The sequence below is a fragment of the Periplaneta americana genome, chromosome 15 (genome assembly GCF_040183065.1).
Source record: "Periplaneta americana isolate PAMFEO1 chromosome 15, P.americana_PAMFEO1_priV1, whole genome shotgun sequence".
In the NCBI taxonomy this organism is placed as follows: Eukaryota; Metazoa; Arthropoda; class Insecta; order Blattodea; family Blattidae; genus Periplaneta; species Periplaneta americana.
Genome location: NC_091131.1, coordinates 127,246,947 through 127,259,224, shown reverse-complemented (window position 1 = coordinate 127,259,224; position 12,278 = coordinate 127,246,947). Strand labels below are relative to the sequence as shown.

General features: G+C 41.6%; 1 protein-coding gene across 7 annotated transcripts in view; it reads left to right on the top strand.

The window, feature by feature from the left end:
* LOC138715323 (serine-rich adhesin for platelets-like) overlaps positions 1-12,278 on the top strand; it is a 1,148,033-nt gene that overhangs the window by 822,711 nt on the left and 313,044 nt on the right. The gene's annotated exons all lie outside the window — the stretch shown is intronic.

Here is a 12,278-nt window from a genome sequence, read left to right as displayed (position 1 = left end):
TGTGCTTAGTATTGCGTCATCTACTGGAGCGAAGCAGATAGATAATATTATCGTTATAACGTCAGTTTAAAAACCATGCGCTCTCCTGTATATGTTATTTCCTATATGAAGGGATTAAAAGACCAGGAGATTAACAGTGATCTAATTTTGTGACTAGAGTAGTATAAATATGTGTGTAACAATGTTGTTGTTTGTGCTGTGAGAGCGAGCCAATAGAGATACGAGTACGCATGTGTGTGACCTTATGACTTCTTATGACATCATCATTCATTCACACCATTACCCCTCTGCGTTTCATTCTGCAAAGACTTTGGAGCACAATATTATTGATGCATGTACATTAGTTTAGTAGGCAACACTACGATATTTAGGGCATCAGTCACCCAAAGATTGTTATTATGCATTAATTCTAATAGTCACTACTTTGAACAGGACATGTAAATATTCTATTTTAGTAGCAGTTGTAAAGTGTTACAAAGTGCCATTTTACTTCGGACCTGGAAGAAGTACGTACCGTACAGTATGTTTCTGGGAAAAACAACTTCCAGTCACTATTCTTCTTAGCATTTTCTGTTATTCTAAAATTCTGGTCATATTATCTGAATCAGTTACAGAAATTGTGAATGAGTGATGTACAGTCTGAAAATTGGTGTTGCGGATGACATAGAGCCAGAATTTGACAATGAAATCTGCAATCATGTAACATCCTAACAGGAAAGAATTGAGCGCAATGAATATAACAGCAACACATCCCTTGTGCTGCAAACGAAAGAGCTGATTGGTGAAGTAGTTTTTTTTATACTTCTATAATGCAGCACCTATATCAATAGCACACACAGCATTTGTGCACTGAATAAAGGGGAACTTTATCTTCACTCTCCTATGTTTAACTAAAATAGTTTGAAAAATGCACTTATACCTCTTGTGCTTTAGACCCCCAAATACGCTTTAGATTATTTGTAGTGTGTATACGGCATTTTTATAATGCCTATAATTGCCTATTTGACATAAGTGCATATATTAAATTCATCACTGCGGTACTTTTAGCCCATTTTTCGATCAAATTACATTTTTCTACTGGTGGAGGGTGGAAGTGCATTATATAGCGAAATTTATAAACTTGTACTTGCTATTTGGGAAAAGGAAATTGTACCAGATCAATGGAAGGAGTCCATAATTGTACCTATTTTTAAAAAGGGGGACAAAACCAACTGTGGTAACTTTCGAGGAATATCACTTTTGTTGACGTCGTACAAAATTTTGTCCAATATTCTTTTGAGGAGATTAACTCCGTACGTAGATGAAATTATTGGGGATCATCAGTGCGGTTTTCGGCGTAATAGATCGACTATTGATCAGATTTTTTGTATTCGGCAGATAATGGAGAAAAAATGGGAGTATAAGGGTACAGTACATCAGTTATTCATAGATTCCAAAAAGGCATATGACTCGGTTAAGAGGGAAGTATTATATGATATTCTTATTGAATTTGGTATTCCCAAGAAACTAGTTCGATTAATTAAAATGTGTCTCAGTGAAACATACAGCAGAGTCCGTATAGGTCAGTTTCTATCTGATCCTTTTCCAATTCACTGCGGGCTAAAGCAGGGAGATGCACTATCACCTTTACTTTTTAACTTCGCTCTAGAATATGCCATTAGGAAAGTTCAGGATAACAGGCAGGGTTTGGAATTGAACGGGCTACATCAGCTTCTTGTCTATGCGGATGACGTGAATATGTTAGGAGAAAATACACAAACGGTTAGGGAAAACACGGAAATTTTACTTGAAGCAAGTAAAGCGATCGGTTTGGAAGTAAATCCCGAAAAGACAAAGTATATGATTATGTCTCGTGACGGGAATATTGTACGAAATGGAAATATAAATATTGGAGATTTATCCTTCGAAGAGGTGGAAAAATTCAAATATCTTGGAGCAACAGTAACAAATATAAATGACACTCGGGAGGAAATTAAACGCAGAATAAATATGGGAAATGCGTGTTATTATTCGGTTGAGAAGCTCTTATCATCCAGTCTGCTCTCCAAAAATCTGAAAGTTAGAATTTATAAAACAGTTATATTACCGGTTCTTCTATATGGCTGTGAAACTTGGACTCTCACTCTGAGAGAGGAACATAGGTTAAGGGTGTTTGAGAATAAGGTGCTTAGGAAAATATTTGGGGCTAAGCGGGATGAAGTTACAGGAGAATGGAGAAAGTTACACAACACAGAACTGCACGCATTGTATTCTTCACCTGACATAATTAGGAACTTGAAATCCAGACGTTTGAGATGGGCAGGGCATGTAGCACGTATGGGCGAATCCAGAAATGCATATAGAGTGTTAGTTGGGAGACCGGAGGGAAAAAGACCTTTAGGGAGGCCGAGACGTAGATGGGAGGATAATATTAAAATGGATTTGAGGGAGGTGGGATATGATGATAGAGACTGGCTTAATCTTGCATAGGATAGGGACCGATGGCGGGCTTATGTGAGGGCGGCAATGAACCTTCGGGTTCCTTAAAAGCCATTTGTAAGTAAGTAAGGTATTGGTGAAATTTTCAAAATGTCATTGCACACAATTTGTTATTTTTTGAAAACGTATTAGGCCTAAATAATGCTACGTACTAGACTGGGTACAGAAAGTAAGAACAACTTATAAAAAGTTACACTCGTGTCCATAATATTACAGTTTCATTAACTAATAGTTTTAAGGGTTTGTTTGAATTCGCGTCACTTGATGGTCATCAGCAGCGAAGGATTCACAAACTCATCAATGAAAGTGGATTAACCAGAAGCGGTATTGTCAGAGATACGTGAATAAGCCATAGTTGTAACTTAATTATCACTGATTCTAATTCATTGTTCTGTGTTGATGTAAATCAAATTATGAAAGCAATTAGCGGTTAATTTTGTTTATTTCCGTTTTACAAAGTTATATTAACAGTTTGTATTAGATGTTCACATTATGTGTTTTCTAAAAAAATAGGTACACTGGAAACTGCTGCCACGTTATTATAAGAGGTAGGGTTATCTATTTGTATGTTTACGAGTAGGCCTACTTGTTCATTCGCTTATACGTTACGGGTAGCTATCTCTTTCATTCATTCGTTCTGCTCAAGGGTAGGTCTTTCACTGCAGCTTTCTCCAACACTTCCTATTTTCTGCCTTCCTCTTAGTCTCCACATATGATCCGTATGATATATGATATGATATAATTATATATATTTCTTCACAGCACTTTTTTACATGTAATGATGTACCTCACATTTCTCGTATCCATTGCCACCATTAACATATTGTTACCATAACACATTATTAGCAGTACACGTCTACACAAATATTTAATTTAAGCTATGTACCTAATTACTACTCGGTCTAATCTCCCTTCAGTTTTTCCTACATTTCATTTGCTATTCTCTATTTGTTCATTAATCCTAATATAACTAATATTATATACTACTTTCAACCCTCCCTTTTTTCACTCTAACTAAAATTCACTAAAATCTTAATTTAACTTTTTTTCTATACATTATCATATTGTATTACTTATCCTATTTGTTCTTTGACCTTTTATCCTATCTTTCTTTTATATTCATTTACTGTTCCAATTTTCAAATGTTAGTAATAATTTTATGCTGTCACTCTTTCACTTATCTTAACACTTTTCCACTGTTATTATTCACTCTTTCTGTTCGTGCTCACTTTCACTTTCTTATTATTCCACTTACATCTAATCCTTTCTCACTATTCTCACTTCCTATGAATACTTATCTTTTATCTCTACACATCTGATTATACACTTCCTCTCTGCCCTATACTGCTCGATCTTTTTACAGTTCCACTTTACTTGCACTTTTTGATCACATCCCCATATTTATGTTGTGTAGTCACATAAAACTGTAGAGTTCGGGTTCGTTCGGAACCCAAGTCCCGAAATGACGATTCGCAGAAATTGTAGAGTATATTTATTGTAATATATCGTCGGCTACTTAATAAAAATGACCAAGTCACATTGAAAGCTTCCAAGCATTATGAAAATTTAAAGCTTAATATTTTATATTAAAAACTAATAATATAGTACTTTTACATTCAAAATAACTAATTATTAACAACTAAAGAAGTACAGTGATTTTGATGGATCATTACAGCTTTAAATGCTTTTTCTCAACAATTTTACATTTTGGACTCGGTCACCCTTACCAAGAAACGACCATATGAAGAATACAACTACTGAACACAACTGTAGAGCTCTCAGTAGTAAAAAAAAGCTCCAGGGAATGGATTTCATGATTATATTACCCAAGGAAATGATAAACTCCACCCCATGAGTTCATTAGCAGCCAATGAGGTGCAGATATACTTTGAACAATGCGGTCATTAATAGCCAATCGTGTGTGTAGATGAAGTCTTAAAATTTCGTCACATGTGTGCTTTCTTACTCATGACCATCTTACTAATGATGTGATAGTTCATGATTGTTATGTTTACCCTATGCGCGTGATTTGAGATTGATTATGAACGTACACTACAGGTTACTCATTCGGGTGACGTCATTTCCTCGTAATATTGATACAACTAGTTTCAAATTGTTCCCTGAATATAATACCGTAAATTAATATAGTATTAATTCTGAATATAATCATATCTGGTTATGCCTTAATATATGACGCGCTCCTCCTCGTTTTAATTTTATAAATTTATTTTTTAAAAGGTTAAATTTTAAAATATTTCAATTTAAAAAATGGTTTGTAATTTTATTATAAAGTCTTGGGCCGAAACTAGCACCACGAAGCACTTTACTATCACAATTTTATAAAATGAACTGAGGAAAAAAAAAAATAAAAAAAACTAGGTAGTTTTTTTTAATAAGGAAAGTTATTTACGGTACTGTTCTTAATCAAACTTTCATAGCATTTTCTGTTTTCCTGAGATATCCATTTAACTTAAACTTTATGTCTGCAACCTTCTCTTTACTGATCTTATATTTCAAATAATAATTCATTATTGAAGGAAATATGCAGTATGTTCATTTCTAGTTTTCAGTGTCGTATAAATTTAACTTCAATCCCACATTAAATCTATTATGTTCTTCCTCGAACTTCAACTGTTTAGGCGTAAGTTATGAAAATGAGACCTTCTGAAATCGAAATATTTACTGGTATTCTTACAATTTTTTTAATCTTCAGACACAAAGGATTCTTGTTTCTTTTTTGTCAAACAAATGAAATGGGTTACCAGAATTCACACACGCGTATAACTTTTTCAACCTATGAATGCACATTTTCAACTTCTTGAATGCAAGAGTGACCTAGTGTAGAATACTTCATTGATACATTTTCAAGATTTGTGAACTGATTGAACAATTTCATTATTGCTAATGACATCATCCCTGATAATGAGCAGAAAATCTAATCAGCTGTTCATCACCATAATATTATGTAGACCTAAGACGAGTACACAAACCACACTGCATCAAAATAAATACTTAATGCACGAGATGAGAATATAATTAATTTCTGAAAATATTCGAACTAAATGCACATTATTAACATTTTCGGTATTAAAGGGCATACAACAGTAAAAATCCAATTCTGATAAACTGTTAAAATACTTCATTCCAATATCAGACGCTGAAAAGGCAGATATGCATGCATAATGTAGATAGAACTTTTTATTCGAAATTGAAAGTTATTTTGTTGCTGGAACCTCATTTCACCGATCTCTACGTAAGAAATTAAATTAGTTATGGACATAAAAATTGTTGTAGGGGGATAAATCTGAGTATCAGCTAATATATGAAGGGTTCAGAGCCATAGTGGGCTAAGCGCCATTTATTAAAAACGGAGAAAAGGGTTAAGTTAAGTGAATACCATAGTAAAATGAAGATTGACATATCATTTAGTTTTAATGTGTAAGTATACTTTATATTACTTGCTATATGCTTCCATTGAATTATGGTAATAACTTCATTTTAACCCTTGTTTTCTACGGCTTTAGTAAATGGCGCTTGGCCCACTATGGTTCTGAACCATTCATATGATTTGCTATATAACTCAATTTCGATAAAAAGTGCAAATAGAAGCTTTTTAATTCTCATATTACGATACGTTATCAGGGAATTATAAAAGGATCAAGATTCATTTTCCGGGCTGAGAGGCCGTAGTCTATTGGTTGGTTTTATACCAGACGTTTCGTCTGCAACTGCGGCAGACATCTTCAGTGGAGTGGTATCCGAGGTCGCAAAACTCTTCTCGGCGTACCTGAGGCAACTGATCCTGTGGCTCGAAAAAAAAAATGATGCAGGGCCCGAAAAAAAAAATCGAAAAATCGAGAGGGGATAATTGGGAGGAAAAATTTAAAGGTACGCATAACGCGTCCTTGCAAGGGGCTGGGGGCTGTACGAAACTAAATATGTGACCTCCAAGCCTGTTGACCACTAGTCTCACTCCGGGTTACGCTGCTCCACTGAAGGAGCTCTAGAAAATTTTGAAGGGGATAACCTAAAATGGACGTCTCGAAATCGAAATCGAAAAGACAGGAGAATATGGAGGAAAAAAATTAAAAGGTACGCAAAACGCGTCCTTGCAAGGGGTTGGGGGCTGTAAGAAACTAAATATGTGAGCTCCAAGCCTGTTGGCCACTAGTCTCACTCCGGGTTACGCTGCTCCACTGAAGGAGCTATAGAAAATTTTGAAGGGGAAAACCGAAAATGGACGTAACCTCTTAGGTAACCACATACGCGAGGGGGATGGAAATGTGATCAAAATGATCACGGAACGGGACGAGGAGATAGCTGGTTTAGATCTGCATATTGAAATGAACTGTTCATTTCGCAGTGCAGAAGAAGTTGAGAAGACTCTGTCATCTGTTGTTCGATGACTAGGCAGGTGAAGACCGCCAGGAGAGACGCCGTGAATTCTGAATCTGCAAATTGAAAGGTTCCCTGTCCTTTCGCATTGCGACATGCGTGACGTTGCACATGTATTTCATAATTTATCTACTCTGAACTATGGCTTTAAGTTGTTTGTTAGAAAAAGGGGGGCTTATGGGGAAGGGCATATAGGTCCGTGGCCCATTTCTCTTAGGGCTCATCCCGACATTTGTCTTAACGCCATAGGAAAACCACGGAAATACCTTAGGCAGGATGAGTTGTCTCAATATAAAAGACTAGCCAATTTGGCTTTTAGGTAACAGGTCGATTGATTCATGAATTTAGGATAGATGTAATTAATAATTAATTTTGAATAATTAAGGGGTTCATAAGGATGTGAGTGCAGTGTCCGTGGCCCATTTCTTTTAGGGCTCATCCCGACATTTGGCTTAGCGTCTTAGGAAAACCACGGAAAAACCTTAGACAGGTTGAGTTGTCTCAATTTCAGAGACTAGCCAGTTGGCTCTTAGGTAGAATGACTCTATGAATCGATGGATATATGCTAGCCAATTGGCTCTATGCTAGTTCCATCGATCAACAAATTTAGATATTGTCAGGGAGGGATTTTGTTTAGCCCAGTTAAGACAAGGTCATTTCAAAGTAGTTGCACTATCAAAGGAGTCTCAGGGGGTCGAGTCGTGACTACCAAAACCTTGGAGTAACGCCAGCCTCCCTGTCCTCCTGTCTGAAGAGTATAGCTAATGGACCTGTCTGGTGTCTACGCCGTAACCTAGGATCATACTGGCCGAGGCCAGATATGAGCGGGTTGGGGTTAGCACGAGCTTCCGCATACAGGTTCCTAGCCAGTCGAGCAATGAACTCGTCTATGGTTGGCAACTCTAGTTCATCATGGAACTTTCTTCTCGAGGCGACTCGGGGGAGATGGGTAATGAGTCGAATCACCTGGTTTTGGATAACTTGGAGTTTACGGAGATGGGACACTGCCGCAAACCCCCATACGGGTGCGGCATAGGTAATGACAGAGCGAATGAGAGCCTTATACATGGTAAGTCCTACCCCCAGGTTGTCAGGAGTTAAGGCCGCCAGAATGGGATAGTGTCTATCAGCCCGTTGGCCTTACGAAGAAGGGATTGGATATGATCTCGGAAGGTGAGATGAGAGTCCATAATGATTCCTAAATATTTAATTTGGTTCATCCACGGTATTTCTTGTCCGAAAAGTGTAGGTGGTGGTGGTATGTCTTCGAGCCTCGCTCTTAGTAAAAGAGTATGGCCCGACATTTCTCTACATTGACCTTGATTCTCCAGTCATGGAACCACGGTTGGAAGTGATCTAAGATCGACTGCAATCTACGGGACGCTAATCTATAGGTTTTGCCCATCGCCAGGAGGGCAGTGTCGTCTGCATAGATATACAGATGACTACTTCTGCCGTGGATATAGCGAAACGGGAGGTCATTAATGAATATATTGAAAAGTATGGGCCCGATAATGGAACCCTGTGCGACTCTTGCGTGAATTTCACGGGGGGTGGAGAAACTAGTGCCTACACGGGTTTTGAATGTACGACTTCGGAGGTAGTTAGAAATAAGGCGTATCATTTCATCTGGGACTCCCAAACCCAGTAACTTAACGAGGAGTCCCTCATGCTAAACCTTGTCGAATGCTCGCTCGATGTCCAGGTAAGCTGCAGCTACTACACGCTTCGTGCTCAGAGCCCAAGTAATGTCCTCCGTCATGCGGAGTGCCTGGAGTGTAGTGGAATGACTAGGGTGGAAACCGAACTGCTCGTTCCTGATTTGGGGCAACACTACTTCAGTGAGGCGTCTATGTATGATCCGCTCCGCCAGTTTGCTGAGACAGCTGAGGAGACTAATAGGCCTATAGTTGCTTGGATTCGTCTTATCCTTTCCGGGCTTTGGAAAGAGAACTACGTGAGCATCTTTCCAGGGAATGGGATAGTGACCGGAAGCCAAGATGTTATTAATTATCTCTGCTATGAGCTTCATAGCTGACCTTGAGAGATGCTGCAATATAATTCCTTGGATACCATCGGCTCCTGCGGCCTTATGAGGGCCGAGGCGACGAATGAAATGGGCGACCTCGTGGGTGTTCGTAGGTCGTCTCCCATTTTCCGGCTCCCTGCTAAGGAGGTCTCGAATCGATTCCTCAACAGCTCTGATATGGGGCAAGTTTAAATTTTGTTCCACGGGTTGAAAAGTGGTCTCTAGAACGTCTGCCAGTGCGTAAGCCTTCTCCTCAGGAGTAAAGGCCATGACATCTGGACCGACTACTAATGGGTGTATAGATTGAGACGGATTGGACAGAGTTCGAGATACACACCAGACATCTGACATGTTTCTGCTGTCCATCGTCTCAACCTTGGATTTCCAAGCATCCACGACCGTTTCGTGGACCGCCTCACTTATCCGCCTGCGCAAGCGGTTCATTTCTATTCTATGCTCATCTAACCTAGTACGCTTCCACAATGTTCTTGCTCTATTGCGGGCGATCTTTAGGTCTCTAATATAGACTGGGAGCTGCATCCGTCCCGGTTGTGAAGACCGTTTCGGTATTGCAACACCCATTGCCTTCTTTATGCACTCCGTCAGGTCGCTAACTGACCTATCTATCCCTGCCGGAGTGACTTCAGGGGGGAGTGGTGGAAGCGTAGCGGCTACCTGGTCTTGGAAGAACACCCAGTCTGCCGCCTTGTAGTTGAATTTCTCAGCCGTTGGGGAGAGTTCGACTGTGTGCATGATCTCCATTATCACCTGTAGGTGGTCGGACGGAAGATCATCCAGGGTTGTTAGTCTCGGTCTAGTTGTGAGACCTTTCACCAGAGCCATGTCCGAAATGTCAGGGAGTTGATTCGCAGCATCCGGTACGTGTGTGGGTTCCCTAGGGGCCATCACGACGTATCCGTTTCCTGTAGAATTTAGAAAAAGCCTATCGCCCTGCCGATTGGATCGTTGACAGTTCCAGCTATCGGATAGACTTGTCACTATATCTAAATCGCGTTCATTTAGTGTGCCCGGAGGACTGTAGGCAGCTATAAGCAGAAAGGGGAGTCTGCCTATGTAGGCTCTAATAGCCACTGCCTCTAATACCGCTAGCTGGGGAAGGAGATACTCATAGTGCGCGATCGAAGAACGAACGAACACCGCTACACCTCCGCCTCTTCTACCTGCTCTATCTTGTCTATAGACTTTAAACCTCGCGCATCTTAAATTTACTTGGGGTGTCAGGAACGATTCTGTTATAAATGCTACGTCTATATTATAAGCGTCTAGTTAAGCCCTGAACTCATGTCTATCATGTCTAAGGCCCCTGGCGTTCCATATACACATCCTAGCAACTCCGTCACTTCGTCTGGCTGCTGCCGGAGCCACTCGTATTGGAGCGTCCGCTGTTCCTCGAGCTCTGCCCTCCTCCGTCGGGCAGCCCTCCTCGTCCCTTCCGTGGAATCTCTAACCTGTAATGCTACAGGACACCCTCCGTAATTGGCGGTGTGAGCGCCACCACAGAGTGCGCATGTAGCGGGGACATCGTTCGGCTTGCAACAATCTTTAGTCCTATGGGGGCTTGCGCAAGCTCGACACATGCGCTGCGCTCTGCAGCTAGTCTGCGTGTGGTAGTACCACTGGCAGTTGCTGCACTGAGGCGGGCGCTTGCTGGGGACGTAGTCCTCAACTGTTACCCTCATCAGGCAGCACTGCCGCAAGGCTCTCATCCTATCCCGGGTTTCGGGGGAATTCTCCACATCGACAATGACCATTGGGAGTTTGTCCTTTGTCCTTGATGAGTGCATCCTCGTCACTCGCCGGACGATGATGCTTTGGAATTCCAGGTCGCCCCGGATGTCCTCATCAGTGTGAATATCTATTCCTCTCAATACGAATCGCAGAGGCTTGTCGTCCTTGGGGCGCAGCACATTGTACGCTACTCCCTGTTCGGTCAGGAACCTGCAAAGATTTGCGTAGTCCATTTCGCAAACAGTTTTCACGGCCGTCCCGATACGAGCATAAGCCCAACGGTTCGTATTCGGCCTTGAACTCTAGGTTCAGTCGGGCCAGCGAGCCAGTGAAGGCTGGCGTAATATTGACGGGGGATATCACCACGTCGCCTAGTGAGGGCCGTCTCAACATCATCTTCCTCGTCCTCACGCTCCGACACGTGAGTACGAGCTGGGTAAGGGGGGCGGGGAACTGCCTGATCTACCTCAGGGGCAGCAGCTGTCTCCTGTGGGGCCTCAGGTTCGGCGGGCGGTGCTGCTCCTCGGTCACGACTTGAACAGTCGCCGCCTCTAATAGCTCCAAGGTAGAGAGAGCAGATCTCTCTTCCTTGGTGCTCACTGGCGGTACAAAGGCCGCCTTGTTCAGTCTTAGCTGAGCCCTTCTTCTTTTTGGCCTTAATGACCTGAAGTGCGCCGGCCCCGGCCCCAGATGGAATCGGCGGCACTTCATCAGCTAAAACTCTAACATCTTGCTTAATTAGTCCGCTAGGACCGGGTAAGTCAGTACATGTCACCTCAGTGACCTTGGGAGCTATCTTGGGAGGGGTGGGCTTACGCGGAAGTCCAGAAGGGACTGGGATGGTGACAGGGGGACGAAGCTCAAGAATATCCGCAACGGGGACTGAGACAGGCGGCGTCCGTATAGGACCAGCCGATCGCAGGTTCCGACGCCTGGGCGGAGGAGTAATCTGCGCGGGACGCGACACGCGCAAGTAGGAGGTGGTGGACCCTGTCTGGATAGTGCAAACTAGCAACCGCTTTACGCCAACTGCTTTAGGTAGGCTCGTGACAACTGAGGAGACTAATAGGCCTATACTCTTGAGACAGGAGGACAGGGAGGCTGGAGTTACTCCAAGGTTTTGGTAGTCACGACTCGACTCCATGAGACTCCTTGGATAGTGCAACCGCTTTGAAATGACCTTGTCTTAACTGGGCTAAACAAAATCCCTCCCTGGCAATATCTAAATTTGTTAATCGATGGAACTATCATAGAGCCAATTGGCTAGCATATATCCATCGATACATAGAGTCATTCTACCTAAGAGCCAAATGGCTAGTCTCTGAAATTGAGACAACTCATCCTGCCTAAGGTTTTTCCCTGGTTTTCCTAAGGCTCTAAGACAAATGTCGGGATGAGCCCTAAAAGAAATGGGCCACGGACCTGCATTCATATCCCCATGAACCCCTAATTACTCTAAATTAATTAATACTTACATCTCTCCCCTCTCTTCGTACCATGAGTCACCATAAAGCCAAATGGCTGGTCACCAAATTGAGACGATTCAACAAGGCTCATGGCAATCAATCACCTCCTACCTAATAGCCAAATTGGCTAGTCTTTTATATAAGGCAACTCATCCTGCCTA